This window comes from Leucoraja erinacea, chromosome 1 (assembly GCF_028641065.1).
Source record: "Leucoraja erinacea ecotype New England chromosome 1, Leri_hhj_1, whole genome shotgun sequence".
NCBI classification, from domain to species: Eukaryota; Metazoa; Chordata; class Chondrichthyes; order Rajiformes; family Rajidae; genus Leucoraja; species Leucoraja erinaceus.
The window spans coordinates 74,885,826-74,910,725 of record NC_073377.1 but is presented as its reverse complement, the minus strand read 5'-3'; the positions used below and the strand labels follow the sequence as shown (position 1 = coordinate 74,910,725).

General features: G+C 43.5%; 1 protein-coding gene across 2 annotated transcripts in view; it reads left to right on the top strand.

The window, feature by feature from the left end:
• The first annotated feature begins 364 nt into the window (after positions 1-364).
• LOC129698637 (uncharacterized protein C4orf19 homolog) overlaps positions 365-24,900 on the top strand; it is a 33,643-nt gene continuing 9,107 nt past the window's right edge. The window contains exon 1 of one of the 2 annotated variants that reach the window (XM_055637764.1): positions 365-632. The gene's annotated coding sequence lies outside the window, so the exon portion shown is untranslated. Of the gene's footprint in view, positions 633-674; positions 935-24,900 lie in introns of those variants that run through there. The other variant, XM_055637773.1, reaches the window with a different exon arrangement.

The following is a 24,900-nucleotide window of genomic DNA, read 5'->3' as shown; positions in this document are numbered from 1 at the left end:
ATTTCCTCTGTCCTTTCAACTTCCACGTAGTTCGCTCATTGGGAAATAAATGCCAATATTCATTTTGGTCTGATCATTAAGGTCTGACAACATATGATGTGTGCCTTATGAAATAAATGAGGGACTAATTATATTTTCCACAAGGTCACAATATCTCAAGAAAAGTATAAGGTTAGTCCTATTGTACGTAATCATCATTCATGACGCACATAAACTCGCAAGCTTCAATCAATAGGTTAAGCAGATCTAATTTGGGGTTAACTTTTAATTTAGGTTAACAGTATTGTGAAGAAAATCTGAGCTATATCAGTTAAATGTGATTATAAATCATCTGCTAGATCAGTGTTTTGTGTTCAACAAAATATTTCCCAAAGGTAGAGACCAAGGAAAGGGTTAAAGGATTTGCTGGTTGATGTGCATGAAGAGACAGGTCTTTATTTTGATTGCCAGTCACATGGTATTTTAATAACCAATGACTTTAGCCAAATGTAGCAATATGAGAGGTCATGCAAATCTAGCACCGAGCAGGCTGGAACATTTATCTCAAATTCAAATACAGAAGGTGTGCAGGAAACCAAACCATGAGTTATAATCAGGCAGCTTTTCCTTGACTGAACAAGACTAAGCCTCAGGTACAGAAACTAATCTTTTATCTTGGGTCATTGAGTGAGAACTTTCAGCTGGTTTAATAATTAATGTGTGATACAGCAGCTTTCCTGGTTCCTCGTTTCATTACATTTGAACAAATAGACAAATAGACCAAGGTGACACACCTATTACTATGAGTTGGCGGATGGATGGTGCTGTCAATGCTTTCTGAAATCCCGAGGAAATTATCAGTTCGTGCTTGACATGTATTTTGGAAAATTCACCTCGGTAATGGAGCGGATCACTGACTTGTTCTGTTAGTACACACCTTGAGCTTCCACTGCCTGTAAGTAGCACCTTAATGTGCATGTTTACTACGGCAGGTAGTAGAGCGACTGAGAATCAGGATGTTTTTCACAAGTTAATTGTTGCGTTATGGACTTTAGCCAAGCAGCCACTTTTGATAGAAAGAATATGTGAATGTGAAAGTGTACGTTTCCATGTTACTTCCGCTATTTTTTGGTGTTGCTGTACAATTCATTGTTCAATCTTTAAATGCGTTCCTGCTGCAGTCACAATGCCACAGGTGGTAAATCAAAAAGATGAGATGTTCAGATGCTGGTAATGTTAAGAAAAAGGTTTTATCACTAACATATGGTTTGTGATCAGGCCACACCCTAATGAGTTAACAAGCAGGTTTGCTTCAAAAAATGCGCCCTGGCAAATATGAAGATTACTGCTCGCGTTTATGGCTCAGACTTTGAACCTCATAGCTTTCAAAAGTTGCAGTCGGCTGCATGTGGTATACGGTGATATTCTGCTTGTAATAATGAATTGATATGATCACATCTAGATTACAGGAAGAGAGTATTTTGATCACAATGACATTGTAAAAGATGAGTTGAAAACTAACCAATTTTTAACTGTGACTTTCTCAATCTTAAAATGCAACAATAGGCCTGAGGTCACTCTACGATCAATTTTATCTTCAGATCAATAACCTACTAACCAAACTTGGCTCGGGGGGGGGATAAAGTTTTATATTAATTTGTACAAAGCTAATGCAGAAATGTCATATAATGTGTAGTAATAATACATTTCATGTTTTTTTCTCATATCGGATAACGATTAAGAGAAAAAGTGAGTTGGTGCATTATCTTGTTGATGATGTACAGAGCAATGGTCACGCTGTACAAGGTTAGAAGTCTGGAACATCACAGTGATGGGCTAATTCACCACTGTGGTCTTCCAGACAGAAACATAGAAACATATCCAATTAATTAAACTCTATGGAGTTTAATTCAGATGTGTAAGTTGTTGCATTTTAGGAAGTCAAAAAAGCGTAGGACATTCATAATGAACAGTAGGTCCTTGGGAGTCTTGTGGAACAGAGGGGCCTAGGAGTACAGGTAAATAGTTTGTTGAAATTTCCATCACAAGTAGATAGTGCAGTGAAGGCATTTCGCACTTTGGCATTCATTAGTCAGGGAATTGAGTGTAGAAGTTGGGACGGTATGTTAAAATTGTACGATATGTTGGTGTAGATACACTTGGAATATTGTGTTCAGTTTTGGTCACCCTGTTATAGAAATGATACAATTAGGGTGGAAAGAAAGGCTTTACGAGGACATTGGGAGGACTTGTGAGACTGAGTTATAGGGAGGTTCGGCAGGATAGCATTTTATCTCTTGGAGCATATGAGACTGAGCACTGATCTTGTAGAGATATACAAAATGATGAGGGGCATGGACAGAGAGAATGCACACAGCTTTTATTCCCTGAGCTGAGGAATCAAGATCTAGTGAGAAGTGGTTTAAGGTAAGATTAAAAGAGGTGTGTGGGGCATGTGTTTTTTGACTTGGAGAGAGGTGAGTGTCCGGAACGTGATGCTAGAGGTGATGGTGGAAGCAGGCATGATAGTGACATTTAAGAGGCTTTTGGATTGGCACAAGGATATGCAGGGAATGGACAGATATGGATCACATGCAGGTAGAGGAGATTAGAAACTTGGCATCATGTTTGGCACAGACATTGTGGGCTGAAGACAGACACAGAATGCTGGAGTAACTCAGCGGACAGGCAGCATCTCTGGAAAGAAGGAATGGGTGACGTTTCGGGTCAAGACCCTTCTTTAGATAGTCTTGACCCAAAACATCATCCATTCCTTCTCTCCAGAGATGCTGCCTGTCCCGCTCAGTTACTCAAGCTTTTTGTGTCTATCTTCAGTTTAAACTAACATCTCTAACATCTGTTCCATCCTACACCTAGTGGGCTGAAGGGCCAGTTCCTATGCTACATTGTTCAATGCTATATATGTTCCACACAAGAGAGGAAAGATTTAATAGGAACCCGAGGGGCAACTTTTTTCTACAGAGACTGATACATACCTGGAATAAACTATCAGAGGATGGAGTTCAGGGAGGTACAATACAGAGTTTAAGGAACATGTGGACAGTTATATGGATAGTAATGGTTTAGAGGGTCAAACACTGGTGACTGTGACTAGCTTTGATGGGGCACCTTGGTTAGCATGGACATTGGACCAAAGGTCCCATTTCCATTATCACTCAATGACTCTGTAGTGTTGCTGTTTCACAGGTCCAGAGTCATGGGTTCAAACCCATCCTCTGGGGCAGTGAGATGCTTGCATGATTTCCAAAGGGTAGTCCAATTTCCTCCCACACCCCAAAGATGCTTGATGAGAAGGTTAATTGGCTATTGTTAATTAATCCTGGTGTAGGTGGGTGGTATTAGTGGGGGGGGGAAGGGGACATGAAGTTGATGGGGACGTAAGAGCAAAAATGTAGATTTGTGTAGATGCATGCTTCATGATCAGGGCAGATGCATGGTTCAAAGTTCTTGTTTCTATTTGACTATGTGAGCACATTGCAGAATCCTCACTAGCCTTATCAGAAATATGACAAGTGGATGAATTATGATTGCCTCCTATGTCAAATAGTGCAAAATATGCCAAACATTGATTACGAGTGGCATTGAACAAGAGTAAGATATACTCTGAATTTGTAACAACATGAACAAATTAGGCCGAAGGAACAGTTCTGTGCTGTATGAATCTAGGACTCTAACTGCAATGTTAGATTGCTTTACAGTAACACACTGCAATACAATTGATGATCATTTGAAAATGTAGGGCAGCAGGGTGGCGTAACAGGTAGTGTTGCCCCTTGTAGCTCCTACGACCGGGTTTGATCCTGACCTCTGCTGTTCTTTGTTTGGAGCTCCCTGTGCAAGTGCATTGGTCCCAGGTTACCTCCGACATCCCAGGTTAGGTTAGTTGACTATCGTAAATTATCTCCTATATAGGTAGGTGATGGAAGTGTGATCACGAGTGAGAGGAGTTGGGTAATGTAAATGGGACGGATGAGGAAATAGCTTACAGGGAAATAAGTGTAGGAATGGTATTGATAAGATTGCTTTGACTTCCGGAATAAACTCAGTGGGCCAAATGTTATGAGAAGATATTAAAAATGTTCCAATTGTTGGCTATGTTTGAGTATATTAGAGCAGCAATAAGTGCTGGTTAGTTTAGTTTAGAGATACAACACGGAAACAGGCCCTTCGGCCCACCGAGTCCGCATCTACCAGCGATCCCTGCATATTACCACTATCCTACCACACCAGCGATAATTTACACTTTCCAAGCCAATTAACCTACAAACCTGTACGTCTTTGAAGTGTGAGAGGAAACCAAAGATCTCGGAAAAAAACCCACATGGTCACGGGGAGAACATACAAACTCCATATAGATAGCACCCGTAGTCGGGATTGAACCCGAGTCTCTGGCGCTGTGAGCGCTGTAAGGCAGCAACTCTACCGCTGCGCCATCGTTTATTACAATGAATAAATAATGAATAGTTATAATAGAATAAATAAATTACTGAATAATAATAAATATATATTTCTTTGTGGTATTAAAGGTATTTTTAGTGAGAGGAGTTTACGTGGAACACCTCCTACATTTTATAAGGTGCCCAGTTCTCGCTGCACCATAGTGAAATTGGAAGAACTGACGGTGCAAATGCTTGCAATATTTCTAGAGAGTTGGTAATGGAAATGAAATGGAAAGGTCACACTGACAGGAAATCCAAAACAAACAACAGAAAGAGGAACAAAAGTCAAATCCAAGGTGCCCGTGAGAAAGGATATCCGTGTAAATGAAAGTTATTTTAGATAGTAGATCATTTGATGGGTAAGGTGTATGTTTTTTTTTTAATTCATTTTGTTTTTTTAAAACTTTACAGTCAAATTTTATTTTTATGATTGTTTTGATGTCAGCATGGATAAAAAGGTAAAATAACAGGATTTTGGAAAACACATTGTGTGAAAATTATGTACAAAACAGTGGCCGTTAGGACTAGAAGTTGGTACCGGCCAGTTTTCATCTCAGAAGTGGCAGACGTGTGCAGACCATTTGCCAATGAAATGTTGTTCCCTATCAGCCATACTGAGGTGATTGATAAGTGAAGGTGGATTAGCTTTCTTTCGAGCAAAGGCTGGCAGTCTGCTTGAGAGTGGCAGGTAATAATAGACAATAGGTGCAAGAGTAATCCATTCGGCCTTTTGAGCCAACATTGCCATTCATGGTGATCATGGCTGATCATCCACAATCAGTACCCCTCTGAATTATTTGAAATTCTATCTCCAAGCAACAGAGAATCCATGAGGTATATTAATCATAAAGGAAATAAAAGGAGGGTTGCAGATAGGGCATCAAAGGTTCCTGAACCAAAGTTACTCTCCAGCTCCACATAATGGTAAATTGAAGAAAAACATTATTAGCTCCTCTTGGGCATTTGCCTGCAATAATTCCCATATGTGTTTCTGGTTTTAAACTCTGTCATCTACTGAAGACTGAGCAAACTGGGTTTGGCAACTAACTTTGTAATAATTATAGAAGTGTCCCTAAACATCCATATCAATGGTTTTTACTCATCAATTCAAAGATACTAATGATTGTTTTAAATCGTCTCCCGTCTGCAGTCAGTTGTATTTTTATATTTGATTTTTTTTTTAGGTATTGCTTTCCAAAAAAAGAGGACAATTTCTCCCTCTAAGTTTTTATTAAATCATTTCCTGGGGAATTTAAATCAAGCCATTTTTCCATCTACATGGACATGAAAAATCTTTCCAGATTTTGGAATGGCACACCAGAAGAGAATCAGTTTGATATTTTTTTCTGTAAGTTTTTTGTGTGACCACCACCTGCCATTCCTGTCATGTTATTAATACATACAATCTCCACAACTGAAGGATTATAGGTTTAGTTATTCAGGTTTGCCGAGCAATAGTTTACCCTTATGTACAAGACAAAAATAAAAACAATCTCCAGCAGAACAGTTGCTTGACACTGTAATCTACAGCTGAACCCTTTTCACCAGAGCACAGCAACGAGAGAAAGTCCAAACACCCAATTAATCTAATGCTTATTTAATGATTTTTCATAACATGCAATTATTTGCCTTTTATTTATTTGAAATTCTATCTCCACGCACCAGAGAATCCATGAGGTATATTGTTTGCCCCGCTGTTTGCTTTAAGTCTCAGCATGGAATCAAATTATCAGCATGGCAGGTTTTCCTGGTCTGCCTCAAACAAGAAAATTAAGTCACATTCGTGTTCATTTGAAACCTGAGGTTTATAAATCAACAAACTGTATTCAGTACATTGCTCACACTCTAGTTCATTGGCAATAAGTGAACCAAAGAAAAACAAACACTCCCTCTCATCTATCAGGACTGTGGGTTGAATGAGGGAAAACGACCCGAAATACATCTCATGAATTCTGATTTTTCTTTAAGCAGCACAGGCAATCCTGTAAGCTACAAGAGTTTCGTCCCTGAGAACTGTCCTGAAGCCAATTTTTTCGTCAGCCCAGAAATGCCCATTTTCTATAGTTGCCCATATCATATCATTCTATGTACACTTGCTATAATTCTTTCAGTTTATCGAATATTCACACTAATGCTACCCATAACTAAACTAATGGAAAGGGTTATGGCTCAAGACCTTTCTTCAGACTTCTTCAGATCTCGACCCATAAACGTCACCTATTCCTTTTCTCCACGGATGCTGCCTGACCCACTGAGTTACTCCAGCTTTTTGTGCCTATCTTGGATGTAAACGGCATTTGCAGTTCCTTCCTACATTAATGGAATACATATTGTATCTAGTGATTAATGACTCACAAAGTAATTATTGGTATTACTATCTTGACTCGTGCTTTAAAAATGAATAGGAGAATTTGTATAAAGTCAGATTACCATAAGTCAGATCATCTGTAAGCCAAAGGGATCCTGTTTGGCTCATTGTTCCTGGGGCTCACATAGTTATTGTGCATGACGTGGATGTTGCACAGAAGCAGATGCAAACATGAGGCTGAGTGTGTCATCACAACCCTTTGAATTTTCCATTTAATTTATGTTTTTAATGGTTTCTTTACTAAATTAAAAGATGTGTTTCAGCTTTAATCTAACAAACTTTGGCAATCATCATATCATATCTATCTATCTATCTATCTATCATATATCTATTAAAACTGTGTGTGGATGTGTGTGTGTTAATTTGCATGTGAAACGTATCTCCTCGAAAACCAGATGCAAAAATGCGGAGAGTTTTACAATTTCAGTAGGGATTTAACTTATGAGTTCAGAAATCCACCCCTTGGTCAATTATTTCCCCAGATTTTGAATAAAATTGATCACAAAACTCAATTTTTTTAAATATAGACGGCGCTCACCAGCTGCTGACGTCACAATGCCCACATGCCTCACAATGCCTTTGCACCTGACCCAACTGCCCTCCATGCCCCACCCAGCCCTGCCCCTCCAGCCTGCCATGTTGTAGATTCCATTGGTTTTCATTGAATTGAATTGAATTGAATTATTTGTCACTTAACATCACTAATTCTTAACATTAACTTTTAATTTCAAAGACGGTTTAAAAAAAATAAATTTGCTGTCTTCATTGACAGCTTAGATTGGACTGTGTGTGTGTGGGTGTGTGTGTGTGTAGGGGGGGGACGGGATGGGTGGTTAGTGTGTGTGTGATGCGGCAGGCTGCTTCCCTGAATTCCATAGAGCTGCCGACGGCTTTCGTGCCTGAGACGCGCACGCTTCATTTCCAGAACATTCTGAATGCGTGACGCACGGTTGCCTCTCCCTCTCCCTCTCCCCCTCTCCCTCTCCCTCTCCCTCTCCCTCTCCCTCTCCCTCTCCCTCTCCCTCTCCCTCTCCCTCTCCCTCTCCCTCTCCCTCTCCCTCTCCCTCTCCCTCTTCCCCCCCCCCTTCCTCTCCCACCCCCCTGCCCTCACCCACCCTCCCTCCCCCCTAAACCCCCTTCCCCCCCCCTCCCCTCCATCCCTCCCTCCCCCCTCCCCCTCAGCGAAGCGGCAGCACCTATGGAGCGAAGGAAATAGGCAACGTTTCGGGCCAAAACCCTTCTTCAGACTGATGGGTTTCGGCCTGAAACGTCGCCTATTTCCTTCGCTCCATAGATGCTGCAGCACCTGCTGAGTTTCTCCAGCACTTTTGTCTACCTTCGATTTTTCAACATCTGCAGTTCCTTCTTGAACATAATATGTGAATGCTTCATTGACCATAATTCCGACTGGTAACTACGCACTTCGTCCCAGCACATTATCGCACGCGTCATGCAAACCATCTTAAATGACCACCTAAACTGTCATTTGGCAACCTAAAAAGCTGCCTAGGTTGCCCGGCTGGCAACAGGGGAAAAAGTTAAGTGAGAGCCCTGTGATCTGGATTGATTGGCCAGGTGGGCAGAGGAATGGTTGATGGAATTTAACACAGAGACATGTGAGGTGTTTTGGAACATTGAACAAGGGCAGGACCTACACAGTAAATGGTAGGCCTCTGGGTAGTGTTGTAGAGCAGAGGGATCTAGGAGTACAGGTGCATGGTTCCTGGATGGTCTAGTTGCAGGTAGATAAGGTGGTCAAAAAAGCTTTTGGCACATTGACCTTCATCAGTCAGAGTTTTAAGTATAGATGTTGGGAGGTCATGTTGCAGTTGTATAAGACGTTGGTGAGACCGTTCTAGGAAAGGTATTGTCAAGCTTGAAAGTGTTCAGAAAAGATTTGCGAGGATGCGAGGGGAGATTTTATAGAGGTATATACAAAATCATGAGAGGAATAGATCGGATAGATAAACAGAGTCTTTTACCCAGAGTAGGGGAATCAAGGACCAGAGGACATAGGTTTAAGGTGAAGGGGAAAAGATTTAATAGGCATCCGAGGGGTAAATTTTTCACACAGAGGGTGGTGGGTGTATGGAACAAGCTGCCAGAAGAGGTAGTTGAGGCTGGGACTATCCCATTGTTTAACAAACAGTTGGACAGGTGCATGGATAGGACACTTTTTAAGACTTATGGACCAAGCGCAGGCAAGTGGGACTAGGGTAGCTGGGACATTGTTGGCTGGTGCAGGCGAATTGGGCCGAGTCACTCTATGAATCTATGACTACACATACAAAGGACAATTTTTTACACATACACCAAGCCAATTAACCTGTACGTCTTTGGAGTGTGGGAGGAAACCGAAGATCTCAGAGAAAACCCATGCGGTCACAGGGAGAATGTACAAAATCCGTAGAGACAGCACCCGACGTCGGGATCAAACCCGGGTCTCCGGTGCTGTAAATGCTGAAAGGCAGCAACTCTACTGTAGTGTCACCGTTCCGCCTGTAAATAATAATAGTCTGTACAATAACAGGCCAGGAGATTGAGTAAGAATGAGTAATCATAAAACCAGTTTTGTGGGCAGTGCTTGCTGCTGTCCACAATGATCTAATGATCTCACTGTTTAGTATAGTTTAGAGATGCATTGTGGAAACATGCCCTTTGGCCCACCGTCCACACCCACAACGACCAGCGATCCCTACACATTAACACTTTCTACACATGCTGGAGACAATTTACGCTTATACCAAGCCAATCAACCTACAAACCTGTACGTTTTTGGAGCCAATCACTTTAAAACAGGAACTTCAGTCAGCTTTCTAAACATTTTACATGCAGCTGAAATAAAATTGAAATAAAAAAGTGTTGAAACTTGCACACTAAACAGACTTTTAACAAACAAAAACAAAGATTTTTATTTTGAATGGCAATAGATTTTGAGATAATAACCTGCAGAGCATTAGCAGCATGTTGGCACAGCTCCCTCATGGCACCAATGACATGGCTGCTGTAGCGGCGCCTGCTGGCGCACGCAGGTATCGAACCCGGCGTTCGGAAGCCGCGGTCATGTGACTCGGGAGGGGCTGCTGGTTTTCGCGCGGTTTTGCTTTCGCGCGGCAGTTCAGTGCTGATCACCAGACGTGTTGTGAGAGCCTGTGAACTGAGAAGATATTTTCTGAATAAAAATACGTTTGAAAACTCATTTGTCGTTCTTGCGACCGCCAAAATACAATCCTGACCTCTGCTGTTGTCTGGGTGGAGTTTGATGGTTTTCTTTGCAATCTGTTAATTGGCCACTGTGTAGATGAATGAAGGAACCTACAGGGAGTGGAAGGGAATGTGGGAAAAATAAGGTTAACTTCGTGTCATGTGCGCTGAGGTACAGTAAAAAGCTTTTTGTTATGAGCTATCCAGTCAGCGGAAGGACTATACATGATTACAAACGAGCCGCCCACAGTGTACAGATACAGGATAAAGGAAATAATGTTTAGTGCAAGGTAAAGTCGGATTATAGAGTCTGAGGTTCTCTGAGCAGCTCAGAGCCGCCCTCTAGTTTTTGATAGGATGTGGCGGGAGGCAAAAAGCAGTGGGTTTTAGTTGCTTGGTAGACTGGATTTATTGTGTTCTATAACCAGTCTCTCAAAGCACTTCATGATGTCAAGGAATCCATACTAAAATTCAATTATTCAATCATTCTCCTGCCTTCCACCCATAACCCCTAACACCTGTATGAATCAAGAATCTATCTATGCCTTAAAAATATCCACTGCCTGTGCTGCGCAGCTGACAGACGTCTGGACTGACATCTTCAACCTGTCACTTGCCCAAGCAGTTGTCCCCACTTGCCTTAAAGCCACCTCCATCGTGCCAGTGCCAAAACACTCCACTGCGGCAAGCCTCAACGACTTCCGCCCAGTTGCACTTACCCCCATGACCTTCTACCGCTCGTCCATCGAGAGCCTGCTGACATACTGCATTACAGCATGGTATGGCAGCTGCACCATGGCAGACAGGGAGAGGCTTCAGAGGGTAACCAGGACAGCGCAGAGGATCATTGGTTGCCCTCTCCCCTCCCTGATGGACATCTACACCTCCCGCTGCCTTAGCAGGGCAAAGAAGATCACCAAAGACAGCTCCCATCCTGCGTTTGGACTGTTCGACCTGCTGCCCTCTGGAAGGCGCTATAGGTGCATCAAATCCAGGACAAACAGACTCAGGAATAGCTGCTTCCCGAGAATTATATCTACCATGAATTCAAATCCACACATTCACTGACTACACCGCCCAACACGGACTTCCATCTGTATATATGTATATATGTATGTAGCGCCGTAGAATTTGTGCACCTATTCCCCCCCCCCATCTCCCTTCTGTTTTGTTTTCTGTTTCTTGTTTTTTGTGTAAAATTGTATGTATGCACTGAGTACGAGCAGCTTTCAGTTTCACTGTACATGTATAGTGACAATAAATGGCATATCTATATCTATCTATCACCAAGTGCTTCGAGAGGCTGGTCCCGGCACACCTCAAAAGCTGCCTACCCCCCACACTGGATCCCTATCAGTTTGCCTACCGCAAGAACAGGAGTACGGAGGATGCCATCTCAACGGCACTTCACTCCGCCCTCTCCCACCTTGACAACAGAGACACTTATGTAAGAATGCTGTTCATCGATTACAGCTCAGCATTCAACACCATTATTCCATCAAAACTGATCACCAAACTCGGTAACCTGGGCATCGACCCCTCCCTCTGCAACTGGATACTGGACTTTCTAACCAACAGACTCCAGTCTGTGAGGTTAGACAAGCACACCTCTTCAACCCTCACCCTGAACACCGGCGTTCCTCAGGGCTGTGTGCTGAGCCCCCTCCTCTACTCCCTCTTCACCTACGACTGCACACCTGTACATGGTACTAACACCATCATCAAGTATGCAGATTGGCCTCATCAGCAACAACGATGAGCTGGCCTACAGGGAGGAGGTCCAGCACTTAGCAGCATGGTGCGCTGACAACAACCTGGCCCTTAACTCCAAGAAGACCAAGGAGCTCTTTGTAGACTTCAGGAAGTCCAGAGGTGGCACGCACACCCCCATCCACATTAACGGGACGGAGGTGGAACGTGTTTCTAGCTTCAGGTTCCTGGGAGTCAACATCTCCGATGACCTCTCTTGGGCCCACAATACCTCTACTCTGATCAAGAAGGCTCATCAGCGTCTCTTCTTCCTGAGGAGACTGAAGAAGGTCCATCTGTCTCCTCAGATCCTGGTGAACTTCTACCGCTGCACCACCGAGAGCATCCTTACCAACTGCATCACAGTATGGTATGGCAACTGCTCTGTCTCCGACCGGAAGGCACTGCAGAGGGTGGTGAAAATTGCCCAACGCATCACCGGTTCCACGCTCCCCTCCATTGAGTCTGTCCAAAGCAAGCGCTGTCTGCGGAGGGCGCTCAGCATCGCCAAGGACTGCTCTCACCCCAACCATGGACTGTTTACCCTCCTACCATCCGGGAGGCGCTACAGGTCTCTCCGTTGCCGAACCAGCAGGTCGAGGAACAGCTTCTTTGGCGGCTGTCACTCTACTAAACAACGTACTAAACAGACTGCCAATCACCCCCCCCCCCCCCCCCCCCCCCCGACACTTATTATTTATTTTTTATTCAAATCGTTTGCTATGTCGCTCTTCAAGGGAGATGCTAAATGCATTTCGTTGTCTCTGTACTGTACACTGACAATGACAATTAAAATTGAATCTGAATCTGAATCTGACTGCCTCCACAGCCTTCTGTGGCAATGAATTCCACAGATTCACCACTCTCTGACTAAAGAATTCCTCCTCATCTCCTTCCTAAAGGAATGTCCTTTTATTCCGAAGTTCTGGTCCTAGACTCTCCCACTAGTAGAAACATGCTCTCCACATCCACCCTATCCACGCCTTTCACTATTCAGTAAGTTTCAATGAGGCGACCCCTCATCCTTCTAAACTCAACCTCTTTCGTTTAAACAGAAAGCCATCATAATTTCCCACAATAAACTACGGCCAAATAAATCAAGCCAATTTTTGAGGCAAGAGTTGGTGTGAGTAGTCACTGGCAGCCTGTCATGTAACCAGCAGAGTTTCAGTATAAGTGAACATTAGTCAGTTAGTTTTTGATGAACTGGCAAAGTGACCGAAAGCAATCAAGACAAAGGGCACAGATTGCTGGTGTAACTCAGCGGGACAGGCAGCATCTTTAGAGAAAATGAATGGGTGACATTTTGGGTTGAGACCCTGCTTCAGAAGAAGACCAGTAACATCACCCATTCCTTCCCACTGAGTTACTCTAGCATTTTGTGTCTATCTTCAGTGTAAACTAGCATATGCAGTTCCTTCCTACACAAGACAAAGGGCATGCAGGGACAAGGAAGGATCACACTGTACAAACGAGCCATGCACTTGCAGCCCAAAAGATGGCATGAAACATTCAGAAATGTCACAAAATATGTAACGGCTGGAACTAATTCACAAAGAATTTTAGGCAAAGGAATTAGCAACAAAGACCTTCAAAACAAAGGCATTACAGGCACCGAGTCAGAAGGTCTCAAGAGACACGAGTAGAATTGGTCCATTCAGCCCATCAAGTCTACTACACCACTAAATCATGGCTGATCTATCTCTCCCTCCTAACTGTGGCTTCAGTCATACTGGCAAACATGCTTTTATATAAATTCTGATTTGTGCCATTTAATTAGTTCTACTGTCAACCAAGTTTCTTTGACTTTGCTTGGTTCTGCATTTAATTAAAAGCTTTCTGTCTCCAGCCTTTTCCATCAGAGGTTATTGGGAGAAGACAGGAGAGTGGGGTTAGGGGGGAGAGATAGATCAGCCATGATTGAATGGCTGAGTAGACTTGATGGGCCAAATGGCCTAATTCTGCTCATATCACTTATAATCTTATCTGCAACAGTCCGGGTTCTTCCAGCAGGAAGTCCAAAGTGTTTCCATGTGGATGTTACGAAAATTATTACTTGTACCTCCCTAACAAAAACTTATCAACTGCAGTTTTTGAAAATGCATCCTCAGCACTTTCAATGCAAGCTTCAGATATCCACCACCATTGAATAAAATACTGTGTCATTTCTGATTTTACTCCTCACGACCAAGGCTCTATTTAAAAGATAATGGCCATTTGTTCTAACCAATAATATAGGTTTGACGTTTCCATCATTATGCAACGTTAGATTTTTAGCTAATTCCATTAGATCACCACAATTTTATAAACTGATAATTTGTGTAATACTTGTAATTTAACCTCTTAAATTCCAGTATTGCTCCAGTCAATCTGTCTTGCACTTCAACTGGTCAATAAATGACTCCTGCAAGCTTGTGTTAGAACTAAAAGCAATCCTCCTGATAGGGTCTGATCCAAAAATTAAATGACTGAGGCGTCACTTGTATAGTCCATCCAGTTTGAAATAAAGACTAAGATTTAATTTTGATAAAATTTAGTTTGGAGATACTGCATGTAAACAGGCCCTTCGGCCCACCCAGTCCACGCCAACCACCGATCACCCGTTCACACCAGTTCTGTTATCCCACTTTCACATCCACTCCCTACAATAATTTACAGAGGCCAATAAACCTGTACACCCACATGTCTTTGCGATGTGGGGGAAAACCCAAGCATCCGAAGGAAACTCATAGGGAGAATATGCAAATTCCCACACAGATAGCTCGCAAGGTCAGAATCGAACATGGGGTCTTTGGCACTGAGAGGCAGCAGCTCTACCAGCTGAGCCACTAAGCTGCCATTATTTAAATGTTATTAATAGCATTTTTTTGTTTATCCTGCTCACCTTTCCCTCGTGGGTTATGAAGCCAGACATTCAGATTACATTCCACCTCCAAGGTTTCTGGCCTCTTGTTGTTTAGCAAATGTTACACTTTTCCCTTCATGTTTCCAGAGAGATTGACCTTGTATTTCTTTGCAAATAAGGAAGTACTTCTATTTTTTTTTTTGTAGCAGCACTCTCAAACTCGTGAATCACCTGTGGTCTAATGGTATGTATGCTGTAAAGCAACATTTCCAAACATAATTTTGTTCTGTGACAGCATCAGGCCTAGAATTATTACCCTGCTATGCAGAACAATTATGTAGGTTAGAAGAATTTACATTAGATTATAAGGTACACAAAAATGCTGGAGAAACTCAGCGGGTGCAGCAGCATCTATGGAGCGAAGGAAATAGGCAACGTTTCAAGCCAAAACCCTTCTTCAGACTGATGGGGGGTGGGGGGGTCGGAGAGAAGAAAGGAAAAAGGAGGAGGAGCCCGAGGGCTGAGGGAGGGGAGGAGACAGCCCGAGGGCTGAGGAAGGGGAGGAGACAGCAAGGGCTAACAAAATTGGGAGAATTCAATGTTCATGCCCCTTGGATGCAGACTCCCCAAGCGGAATATGAGGTGCTGTCCCTCCAATTTCCGGTGTGGCTCGCTCTGGCCATGGAGGAGACCCAGGACAGAGAGGTTGGATATGGAATGGGAGGGAGAGTTGAAGTGCTGAGCCACTGGGAGGTCAGGTTTGTTATTGCGGACCGAGCAGAGGTGTTCGGCGAAACGATCGCCCAACCTCCGCTTGGTCTCACTGATATAGATCAGCTATATATTATGTTTGTTCCCTTTACCAGCAATTATGAGTCGAAAGTTTATTATCTTATCAAAAGATCTTTTGATTAGTGTTTGACAAGGAAATGAACCAGGTGGTCAAGTACCAGAAAATTAATTTTAGTCGACGACATAGTAACATTAATACATATGGTAAAAAAAAGGAAAATATGTAAAGAGAAATAATTATATTGAAGTATATTAGCCACTTAATTATCAAAAAATATACAATACGATAGAACTTTATTTATCCCAGGAGGGAAAATGATTATATAGGATTGCAGCAACTTGCAAGTTCTTGAAAATGTTTTTTGAGATAGTAGCTTAACTGTTCTGAGGGTAAAGATCACTCGAACACTCCCCGTTTCAATTAGTTTGGGTCTTACCTACAAAACACTGACTATAGAGCCCAGGTAGACAAAAATGCTGGAGTAACTCAGCGGGTGAGGCAGCATCTATGGAGCGAAGGAATGGGTGACGTTTCGGGTCGAGACCCTTCTTCGCTCCATAGATGCTGCCTCATCCGCTGAGTTTCTCCAGAATTTTTTTGCCAACCTTCGATTTTTCCAGCGTCTGCAGCTCTTTCTTACACTATAAAGCCCAAATGTCTTTTAAATATTCAAGGAACTGGAAAAGGTGCACTATCAAGTCTGATTTAAGCTATGGGGCTTTAACAGGTTCCCAGCATGTACAGGGTCCACCAAAATAGCTGGGACAGAACATATGGCGATGTTATAAAAGGGAGAAGAAAAGTGTGATGTAACGTGTGAGCCTTTCTTTCTTTCTTGTAGTCATGATCTTCCTGAATGGTGGGACAGGCTGAATAAGTGCATTAGCCATTGTCTGCTTTTATTATTTATATTCCTCACTTCTTGTACAGTATGCTTTTATAAGGCAGATCCATGCACAGGCATACGGCAACCTGCAGCCAAACGCAAGGTGGCAGGGAAGAAAATGTTTGTAGTGGTGCCAAAAAACAAGCTATAATGCAATAGCCCATTTTGGACGCTCCTCCCAACTCCCAACTTGCTTTTTCATTTGTTTCAATTCTTGCTGCTCATTTTGTATAACCATCAGGCCTCATCCTCCCCTTATGTTCTATTCTCCGACACTGTCAGGTCCTGCTGTGCTGTCATAAGACAGTACCTGCCAGGAATTTGTCATAAGCACTCGAGCATAAAATAGACTTGATATCCCACCCTTCCAGATTCCTAGAATGATTAAAAGACCCGTTTAAATTACACATCCAATTATCATAAAATTATTAGCACATATCTTCTGTCACTAGAAAAATTGTAATAATTGGGATATCTTTTTTTTAAAAATGAACTTGACTTAACAGTGCTTTTCCCATAAGGTTGTTATTAATATTTTCCAGCTGAACTCCCTGTAGAGTTATGAGGAGTAATCTATAAAATTTAAGATAAGGAGAAATCTTTAAGACAAACCAGGGATTACTCATATCTTCAACAATTTTGACGGTGTTTAGAAAATGTACCACTTTTTCATTCATGTTTCCATAGTGATTAACCTTGTATTTTTTGCAAATAAGGAAGTACTTTTTTTTTCAGCTGCACTCACAAACATGTGGTCTAATGTTAAGCCGTAAAACAAAATTCCCGAAAATATATTTTTTCCTACAACAGCATCTGGCCTAGGATTACTACGCGGTTAACCAGAGCAATGATGTCAACTTGGTAGAACTTTCCTGGCAGTGATAAGCCACTGGCGCTTATTACTACCTGATCCACTGGGTTAATATTTACAGGAATAGATTCTCTGGCAAGATCTTTTTAAACAACGGCAGTGTAATAGCCCTGTCCCACTGTATGAGTACATTCAAGTTTTAAAAAAAAATCAAACTCGTGGTAAGCACGTAGAATGAACGTAGTGGGTACGTCGGAGCTCGGGGACAACTCTTAGCGGCTCGTAACGCTAACGGCGGGTATTCAGGAAACGCAGTAAACTCGGGAAGACTCGTGAAGGTTTTTCAACATGTTGAAAAATGTCCATGAGAACCCCGAGTACCTGCGAGCGGCCATTACCGTAAATCTCCGAGTTCGAATCAGGGCAAACTCGGGAGAACTCTTTGAATGAACTCGTACAGTGGGACAGGGCTTTAAGGCTTAATGCTGTGAAGGGACTATCAATCATGTCCTGTTTTACAGGGCTGGACTTTTTTTTAAAAAAAACCTCTCCCACAGAATGCTTTAACAGTTTATTAATCCATAGCTCCCTCTCCACTGGCTATCAACATTTCTCTCATTTGAAACAAAAGTAACACTATTCCAATGTATTAAAAATGCAAAGTAAAGGGCCTGTCCCACTTTCACGACCTAATTCACGACCTCTGCCAAGTTTGCCCATGACTCATACTCGCAACATGGTCGTCATGAGGTCGTTGAAGATCGTCGTTAGGCCGTAGCAGGTCGTGATGTTAGTCGTAGGTACTCGTGGCATCAAGTAGGTCGGGGCATTTTTTTTAACCTGATGAAAAATGTCCACGAGTTAAAAAGGTCGTGAATTAGGTGGTGAAAGTGGGACAGGCCCTTTACTGTTAAAAACACTAGAAGCCATAAAAACAATTACATATAATGGTTAACTCAATTAATTATAACTACCTCTCTCCCTCACAGTAATTCTCTTGCATTTTCATTTGACTGACATCCCTGTAATTGGGCAACTATCTATGAGACTCCATGAGTCCAGTATCAGAGCAGAGTCACAATGACAGGGACAAGCACTTCTGGAACTTTAAGTCTTCAATGTTGCTTCCTGTTTGCTCTACAGTATCTAGCTAACACAAAAAGGAGGGGAATGTGGCTTTGTTATTCTTCTTTGGTCACTTAGTGGTATGCTTTCTTCGATATGTGTTGCAGGATTAAACTGGAAGTCCCTTTTTGCTTTAAGACCTTTGATGGATGGTACATAAATAGGAAAGGTTTGGAGGAATACAGGTTATGTGCAGGCCAGTGGTACTAGCTTGATAAGACAACTTGGTCAGCTAGGATGCATTGGGCTGGAGTGCCGTATAGTTCTATGACTCCTACCTTTGTACTATTCTGTCTAATGAGTAAATGGGTAATATAACAGTAATTAGTATTGGTTTATTAATGTCACATAGACTGATACAGAGAAAAGCGTTGTTTGCGTGCTATCCAGTCAAATTTGATTTGATTCCTTTATTGTCATTCAGACCTTTCGGTCTGAACGAAATTATGTTGCCTGCAGTCATACACAGTAACAATAAATAACAAAACATACAATAAACACAAATTAACATCCACCACAGTGAGTTCACCAAGCACCTCCTCACTGTGATGGAGGCAAAAGTCTTAGTCCCTGTCTCTTCCCTCCTTGTTCTCCCTCTGCGCTGAGGCGATCGATCCAGGCCGAAGATGCCGCTCTCCAGTCCAGTGGACCTCCGTGGTGATGTCGCCGCTGCCGAAAGCCGGAACGCCGTCTCCGCTCCGAGTCGGCCCGCCACAGCCTCAGCTCCGAGTCCCGCTGCATCAGCTCCGAGACCTGGAGGTGTATAAAATCACGAAGGGAATTGATTGGGTGAATGTCTTTTATCCAGGATAGGGGAATAAAAAAACAAGAGGACATATCAAAGTTTGTAGCAGGCTCTAGGGTGAGAAAACAAGATTTAATATGGATGCAAGGTCACACAGAGGATGGTGGGTATATGCAACGAATTGCCAGGGAGGTTGAGGCAGGTACTATAACAGAACTGAAAAGTCATTTGTGTAGGAAAGAACTGTAGATGCTGGTTTAAATCGAAGGCAGACAAAATGTTGGAGTAACTCAGCGTAACAGGCAGCATCTCTGGAAAGAAGTAATGGGTGACGTTTCGGGTTGAAACCCTTCTTCAGACTGATGACAGGGGAGGGGGAAAGACTGAGATAGAATGTAGTCCGAGACATAAGACTGGTGGGAGAACTGGGAAGGGGGAGAGGATGGAGAGAGAGAGTGAAAGCAAGGGTTACTTGAAGGTAAAGAAGTTAATGTTCATACTGCTGGGGTGTTAGCTACCCAAGTGAAATATGACGTGCTGTTCCTCCAATTTGTGCTGGGCCTCACTCTGACAATGGAGGAGACCCAGGACAGAAGGGTCAGATTGGGAATGGGGGGGGGAGTTAAAGTGCTGGCCAACTGGGAGATCAGGGAGGTTAAGGCGGACTGAGTGGATACAGTAGATGAGGTTAGAGGAGGTGCAAGTGAACCTCTGCTTCGCCTAAAAAGACTGTTGGGGTCCTTGGATGGAGTCGAGGGGGGAGTTGCATCTCCTGCGGTTGCAGAGGAAAGAACCTGGGGAGGGAGTGTGGGTGGGAAGGGTCGAGTTGACCAGGGAGTTGCGGATGGAACGATCTCTGTGGAAGCTGAAAGGGGTGGAGATGGGAAGATGCAGTCAGTAGTGGGATCCCGTTGGAGGTGGCAAAAGTGTTGGAGGATTATATGCAGTATGCGATGGCTGATGGGGTGGAAGGTGAGGACAAGGGGGACTCTTGTTCTTGTTGCGAATGGGGAGGAGGGGGAGCAAGAACGGAGCTGCGGAGAGCCTCATCTATAATGAAAGAGGGGAACCGCCATTTCCTAAACAATGAGGACATCTCCGATGATCTAGTATGGAAAACCTCATCCTGGGTGCAGATGCGGCATTGACGGAGGAATTGGGAGTAAGGGATAGAGTTTACAGGAAGCAGGGTGGGAAGAAGTGTAGTCTAGATAGCTATGGAGTCAGTAGGTTTGTAGTAGATGTCGGTCAATAGTCTGTCTCATGTAATGGAGGCGGTGAGATCCAGAAACGGTAGGGAGATGTTGGAGATGGTCCAAGTGAATTTGAGTGCAGGATGGAAATTAGTCGTGAAGTTGATGAAGTGAGTGAGCTCTGCATGGGTGCAGGAGGTAGCACCAATGCAGTCATCAATGTAGCGGAGGTAGAGTTCGGGGATAGGGCCACTGTATGCCTGGAACAATGCCTGTTCGACGTACCCTGCAAAGAGGCAGGCATAGCTGGGGCCCATGCGAGTGCCCATAGCTACGCCTTGGATTTTCAGGAAGTGGGAGGTGTCGAAGAAGTTCTTGAGGGTAAGGACCAGCTCTGCTAGATGGAGGAGAGTATTACTGGATGGAAATAGAAACATACAAACATAGAAATTAGGTGCAGGAGTAGAGGCCATTCGGCCCTTCGAGCCTGCACCGCCATTTAATATGATCATGGCTGATCATCCAACTCGGTATCCTGTACCTGCCTTCTCTCCATACCCTCTGATCCCCTTGGCCACAAGGGCCACATCTAACTCCCTCTTAAATATAGCCAATGAACTGGCCTCAACTACCCTCTGTGGCAGAGAGTTCCAGAGATTCACCACTCTCTGTGTGAAAAACGTTCTCCTCATCTCGGTTTTAAAGGATTTCCCCCTTATCCTTAAGCTGTGACCCCTTGTCCTGGACTTCCCCAACATCGGAAACAATCTTCCTGCATCTAGCCTGTCCAACCCCTTAAGAATTTTGTAAGTTTCTATAAGATCCCCTCTCAATCTCCTAAACTCTAGAGAGTATAAACCAAGTCTATCCAGTCTTTCTTCATAAGACAGTCCTAACATCCCAGGAATCAGTCTGGTGAACCTTCTCTGCACTCCCTCTATGGCAATAATGTCCTTCCTCAGATTTGGAGACCAAAACTGTACGCAATACTCCAGGTGTGGTCTCACCAAGACCCTGTACAACTGCAGTAGAACCTCCCTGCTCCTATACTCAAATCCTCTTGCTATGAAAGCCAACATACCATTCGCTTTCTTTACTGCCTGCTGCACCTGCATGCCTACCTTCAATGACTGGTGTACCATGACACCCAGGTCTCGCTGCATCTCCCCCTTTCCCAATCGGCCACCATTTAGATAATAGTCTGCTTTCCCGTTTTTGCCACCAAAATGGATAACCTCACATTTATCCACATTAGACTGCATCTGCCAAACATTTGCCCAAACACCCAGCCTATCCAAGTCACCTTGCAGTCTCCTAGCATCCTCCTCACACCTAACACTGCCCCCCAGCTTAGTGTCATCCGCAAACCTGGAGATATTGTCTTCAATTCCCTCATCCAGATCATTAATATATATTGTAAATAGCTGGGGTCCCAGTACTGAGCCTTGCGGTACCCCACTAGTCACTGCCTGCCATTGTGAAAAGGACCCGTTTACTCCTACTCTTTGCTTCCTGTTTGCCAGCCAGTTCTCTATCCAGATCAATACTGAACCCCCAATGCCATTTGCTTTAAGTTTGTATACTAATCTCTTATGTGGGACCTTGTCGAAAGCCTTCTGGAAGTCCAGATACACCACATCCACTGGTTCTCCCCTATCCACGCTACTAGTTACATCCTCGAAAAATTCTATAAGATTCGTCAGACATGATTTACCTTTCGTAAATCCATGCTGACTTTGTCCAATGATTTCACCACTTTCCAAATGTGCTGCTATCCCTTATTTAATAACTGACTCTAGCAGTTTCCCCGCTACCGATGTTAGACTAACTGGTCTGTAATTCCCCGTTTTCTCTCGCCCTCCCTTCTTAAAAAGTGGGGTTACGTTTGCTACCCGCCAATCCTCTGGAACTACTCCAGAATCTAAAGAGTTTTGAAAGATTATTACTAATGCATCCACTATTTCTGGAGCTACTTCCTTAAGTACTCTGGGATGCAGCCTATCTGGCCCTGGGGATTTATCGGCCTTTAATCCATTCAATTTACCCAACACCACTTCCCGACTAACCTGGATTTCACTCAATTCCTCCACCTCCTTTGACCCGCGGGCCCCTACTATTTCCGGCAGATCATTTATGTCTTCCTTAGTGAAGACGGAACCAAAGTAGTTATTCAATTGGTCCGCCATATCTTGGTTCCCCATGATCAACTCGCCTGTTTCTGACTGCAAGGGACCTACATTTGTTTTAACTAATCTCTTTCTTTTCACATATCTATAAAAACTTTTGCAGTCAGTTTTTATGTTCCCTGCCAGTTTTCTTTCATAATCCATTTTTCCTTTCCCAATTAAGCCCTTCGTCCTCCTCTGCTGGTCTCTGAATTTCTCCCAGTCCTCCGGTATGCTGCTTTTTCTGGCTAGTTTGTACGCATCATCCTTTGCTTTGATACTATCCCTGATTTCCCTTGTTATCCATGGATGCACTACCTTCCCTGATTTATTCTTTTGCCAAACTGGGATGAACAATTTTTGTAGTTCATCCATGCAGTCTTTAAATGCCTTCCATTGCATATCCACCGTCAACCCTTTTAGAATTAATTGCCAGTCAATCTTGGCCAATTCACGTCTCATACCCTCAAAGTTACCTTTCTTTAAGTTCAAAACCATTGTTTCTGAATTAACAATGTCACTCTCCATCCTAATGAAGAACTCAACCATATTATGGTCACTCTTGCCCAAGGGGCCACGCACAACAAGACTACTAACTAACCCTTCCTCATTACTCAATACCCAGTCTAAAATAGCCAGCTCTCTCGTTGGTTCCTCTACATGTTGATTTAGATAACTATCCCGCATACATTCCAAGAAATCCTCTTCCTCAGCACCCCTGCCAATTTGATTCACCCAATCTATATGTAGATTGAAGTCACCCATTATGACTGCTTTGCCTTTGTCGCAAACATTTCTAATTTCCTGTTTGATACCATCTCCAACTTCACTACTACTGTTAGGTGGCCTGTACACAACACCCACCAGCGTTTTCTGCCCCTTATTGTTTTGCAGCTCTACCCATACCGATTCCACATCCTCCAAACTAATGTCCTTCCTTTCCATTGCGTTAATCCCCTCTCTAATCAGTAACGCTACCCCACCTCCTTTTCCTTTCTGTCTATCCCTCCTGAATATTGAATATCCCTGGATGTTCTGCTCCCAGCCTTGGTCACCCTGGAGCCATGTCTCCGTGATCCCAACTATATCATAATCATTAATGGCTATCTGCACATTCAACTCATCCACCTTATTACGAATACTCCTTGCATTGAGACACAAAGCCTTCAGGCTTGTTTTTACAACGCTCTTACCCCTTATACAATTATGTTGAAAAGTGGCCCTTTTTGATTTTTGCCCTGGTTTTGTCTGCCTGCCACTTTTACTTTTCACCTTGCTACCTATTGCTTTTACCTTCATTTTACACCCCCCTGCCTCTCTGCTCTTGTACCCATCCCCTGCCACATTAGTTTAAATCCTCCCCGACAGCACTAGCAAACACTCCCCCAAGGACATTGGTTCCATTCCAGCCCAGGTGCAGACCGTCCTGTTTGTACTGGTCCCACCTCCCCCAGAACTGGTTCCAATGCCCTAAAATTTTGAATCCCTCCCACTTGCACCATTTTTCAAGCCACGTATTCATCTGCAATATCCTCCTATTTCTGCTCTGACTGGCCCGTGGTACTGGTAGTAATCCAGAGATTATTACCTTTGAGGTCCTACTTTTAAGCTTATCTCCTAGCTCCCTAAATTCATCCTGTAGGACCTCATCCCTTTTTTTACCTATATCATTGGTGCCAATATGCACCACGACAACTGGCTGTTCACCCTCCCCCTCCAGAATGTTCTGCAGCCGTTCAGTGACATCCCTGACCCTTGCACCAGGGAGGCAACATACCATCCTGGAGTCTCTTTTGCGGCCGCAGAAATGCCTATCTATTCCCCTGACAATTGAATCCCCTATTACTATTGCCCTTTCACTCTTTTCCCCCCCCTCATGTGCCGCAGAGCCACCCATGGTGCCATGAACTTGGCTGCTGCTGCCTTCCCCTGATGAGCAATCTCCCTCAACAGTTTCCAAAATGGTATACCTGTTTAGGAGGGAGATGACCGCAGGGGACTCCTGCACTACCTGCCTACTGCTTTGCTGACTATTGGCCACCCGTTCCCTTTCTGTCCTCTTACCTTTTACCTGCGGTGTGACCAACTCACTGTACGTGCTGTCCACGACTTTCTCAGCATCGTGGATGCTCCAGTATGAATCCAACCGCAGCTCCAATCGTTCAATGCGGTCTGCCAGGAGCTGCAGCTGGACACACTTCCTGCAAACGTAGTCACCAGGGACACCGACCATATCCCTGATCTCCCACATGTTGCAGGCTGAGCAAACTACAGGGCCAATCTCCACTGACATATCCTACTCCCAATTTAACTATATTAAATATTAAAAAAAACACAAAACTTTATCCGTTAAACTTTACTAATAAATACTGTACCCTTAACTCCCAAAATCCTTAACTCCCAGAATCCTTAACCTAAAGGCAGAAATGCAAAAATGTAAACCAATCAGAGGCTTCCCCCAGACTCCTTCTCTGGAACGTTGGCGATTTGGTTACAGCGCAGGTACTCCTCCCCCCTCACCAACGGCTCCCTGGGCCTCTGTAAAATCAAGCCCCGCGGTGTATTTTGTACTTACAG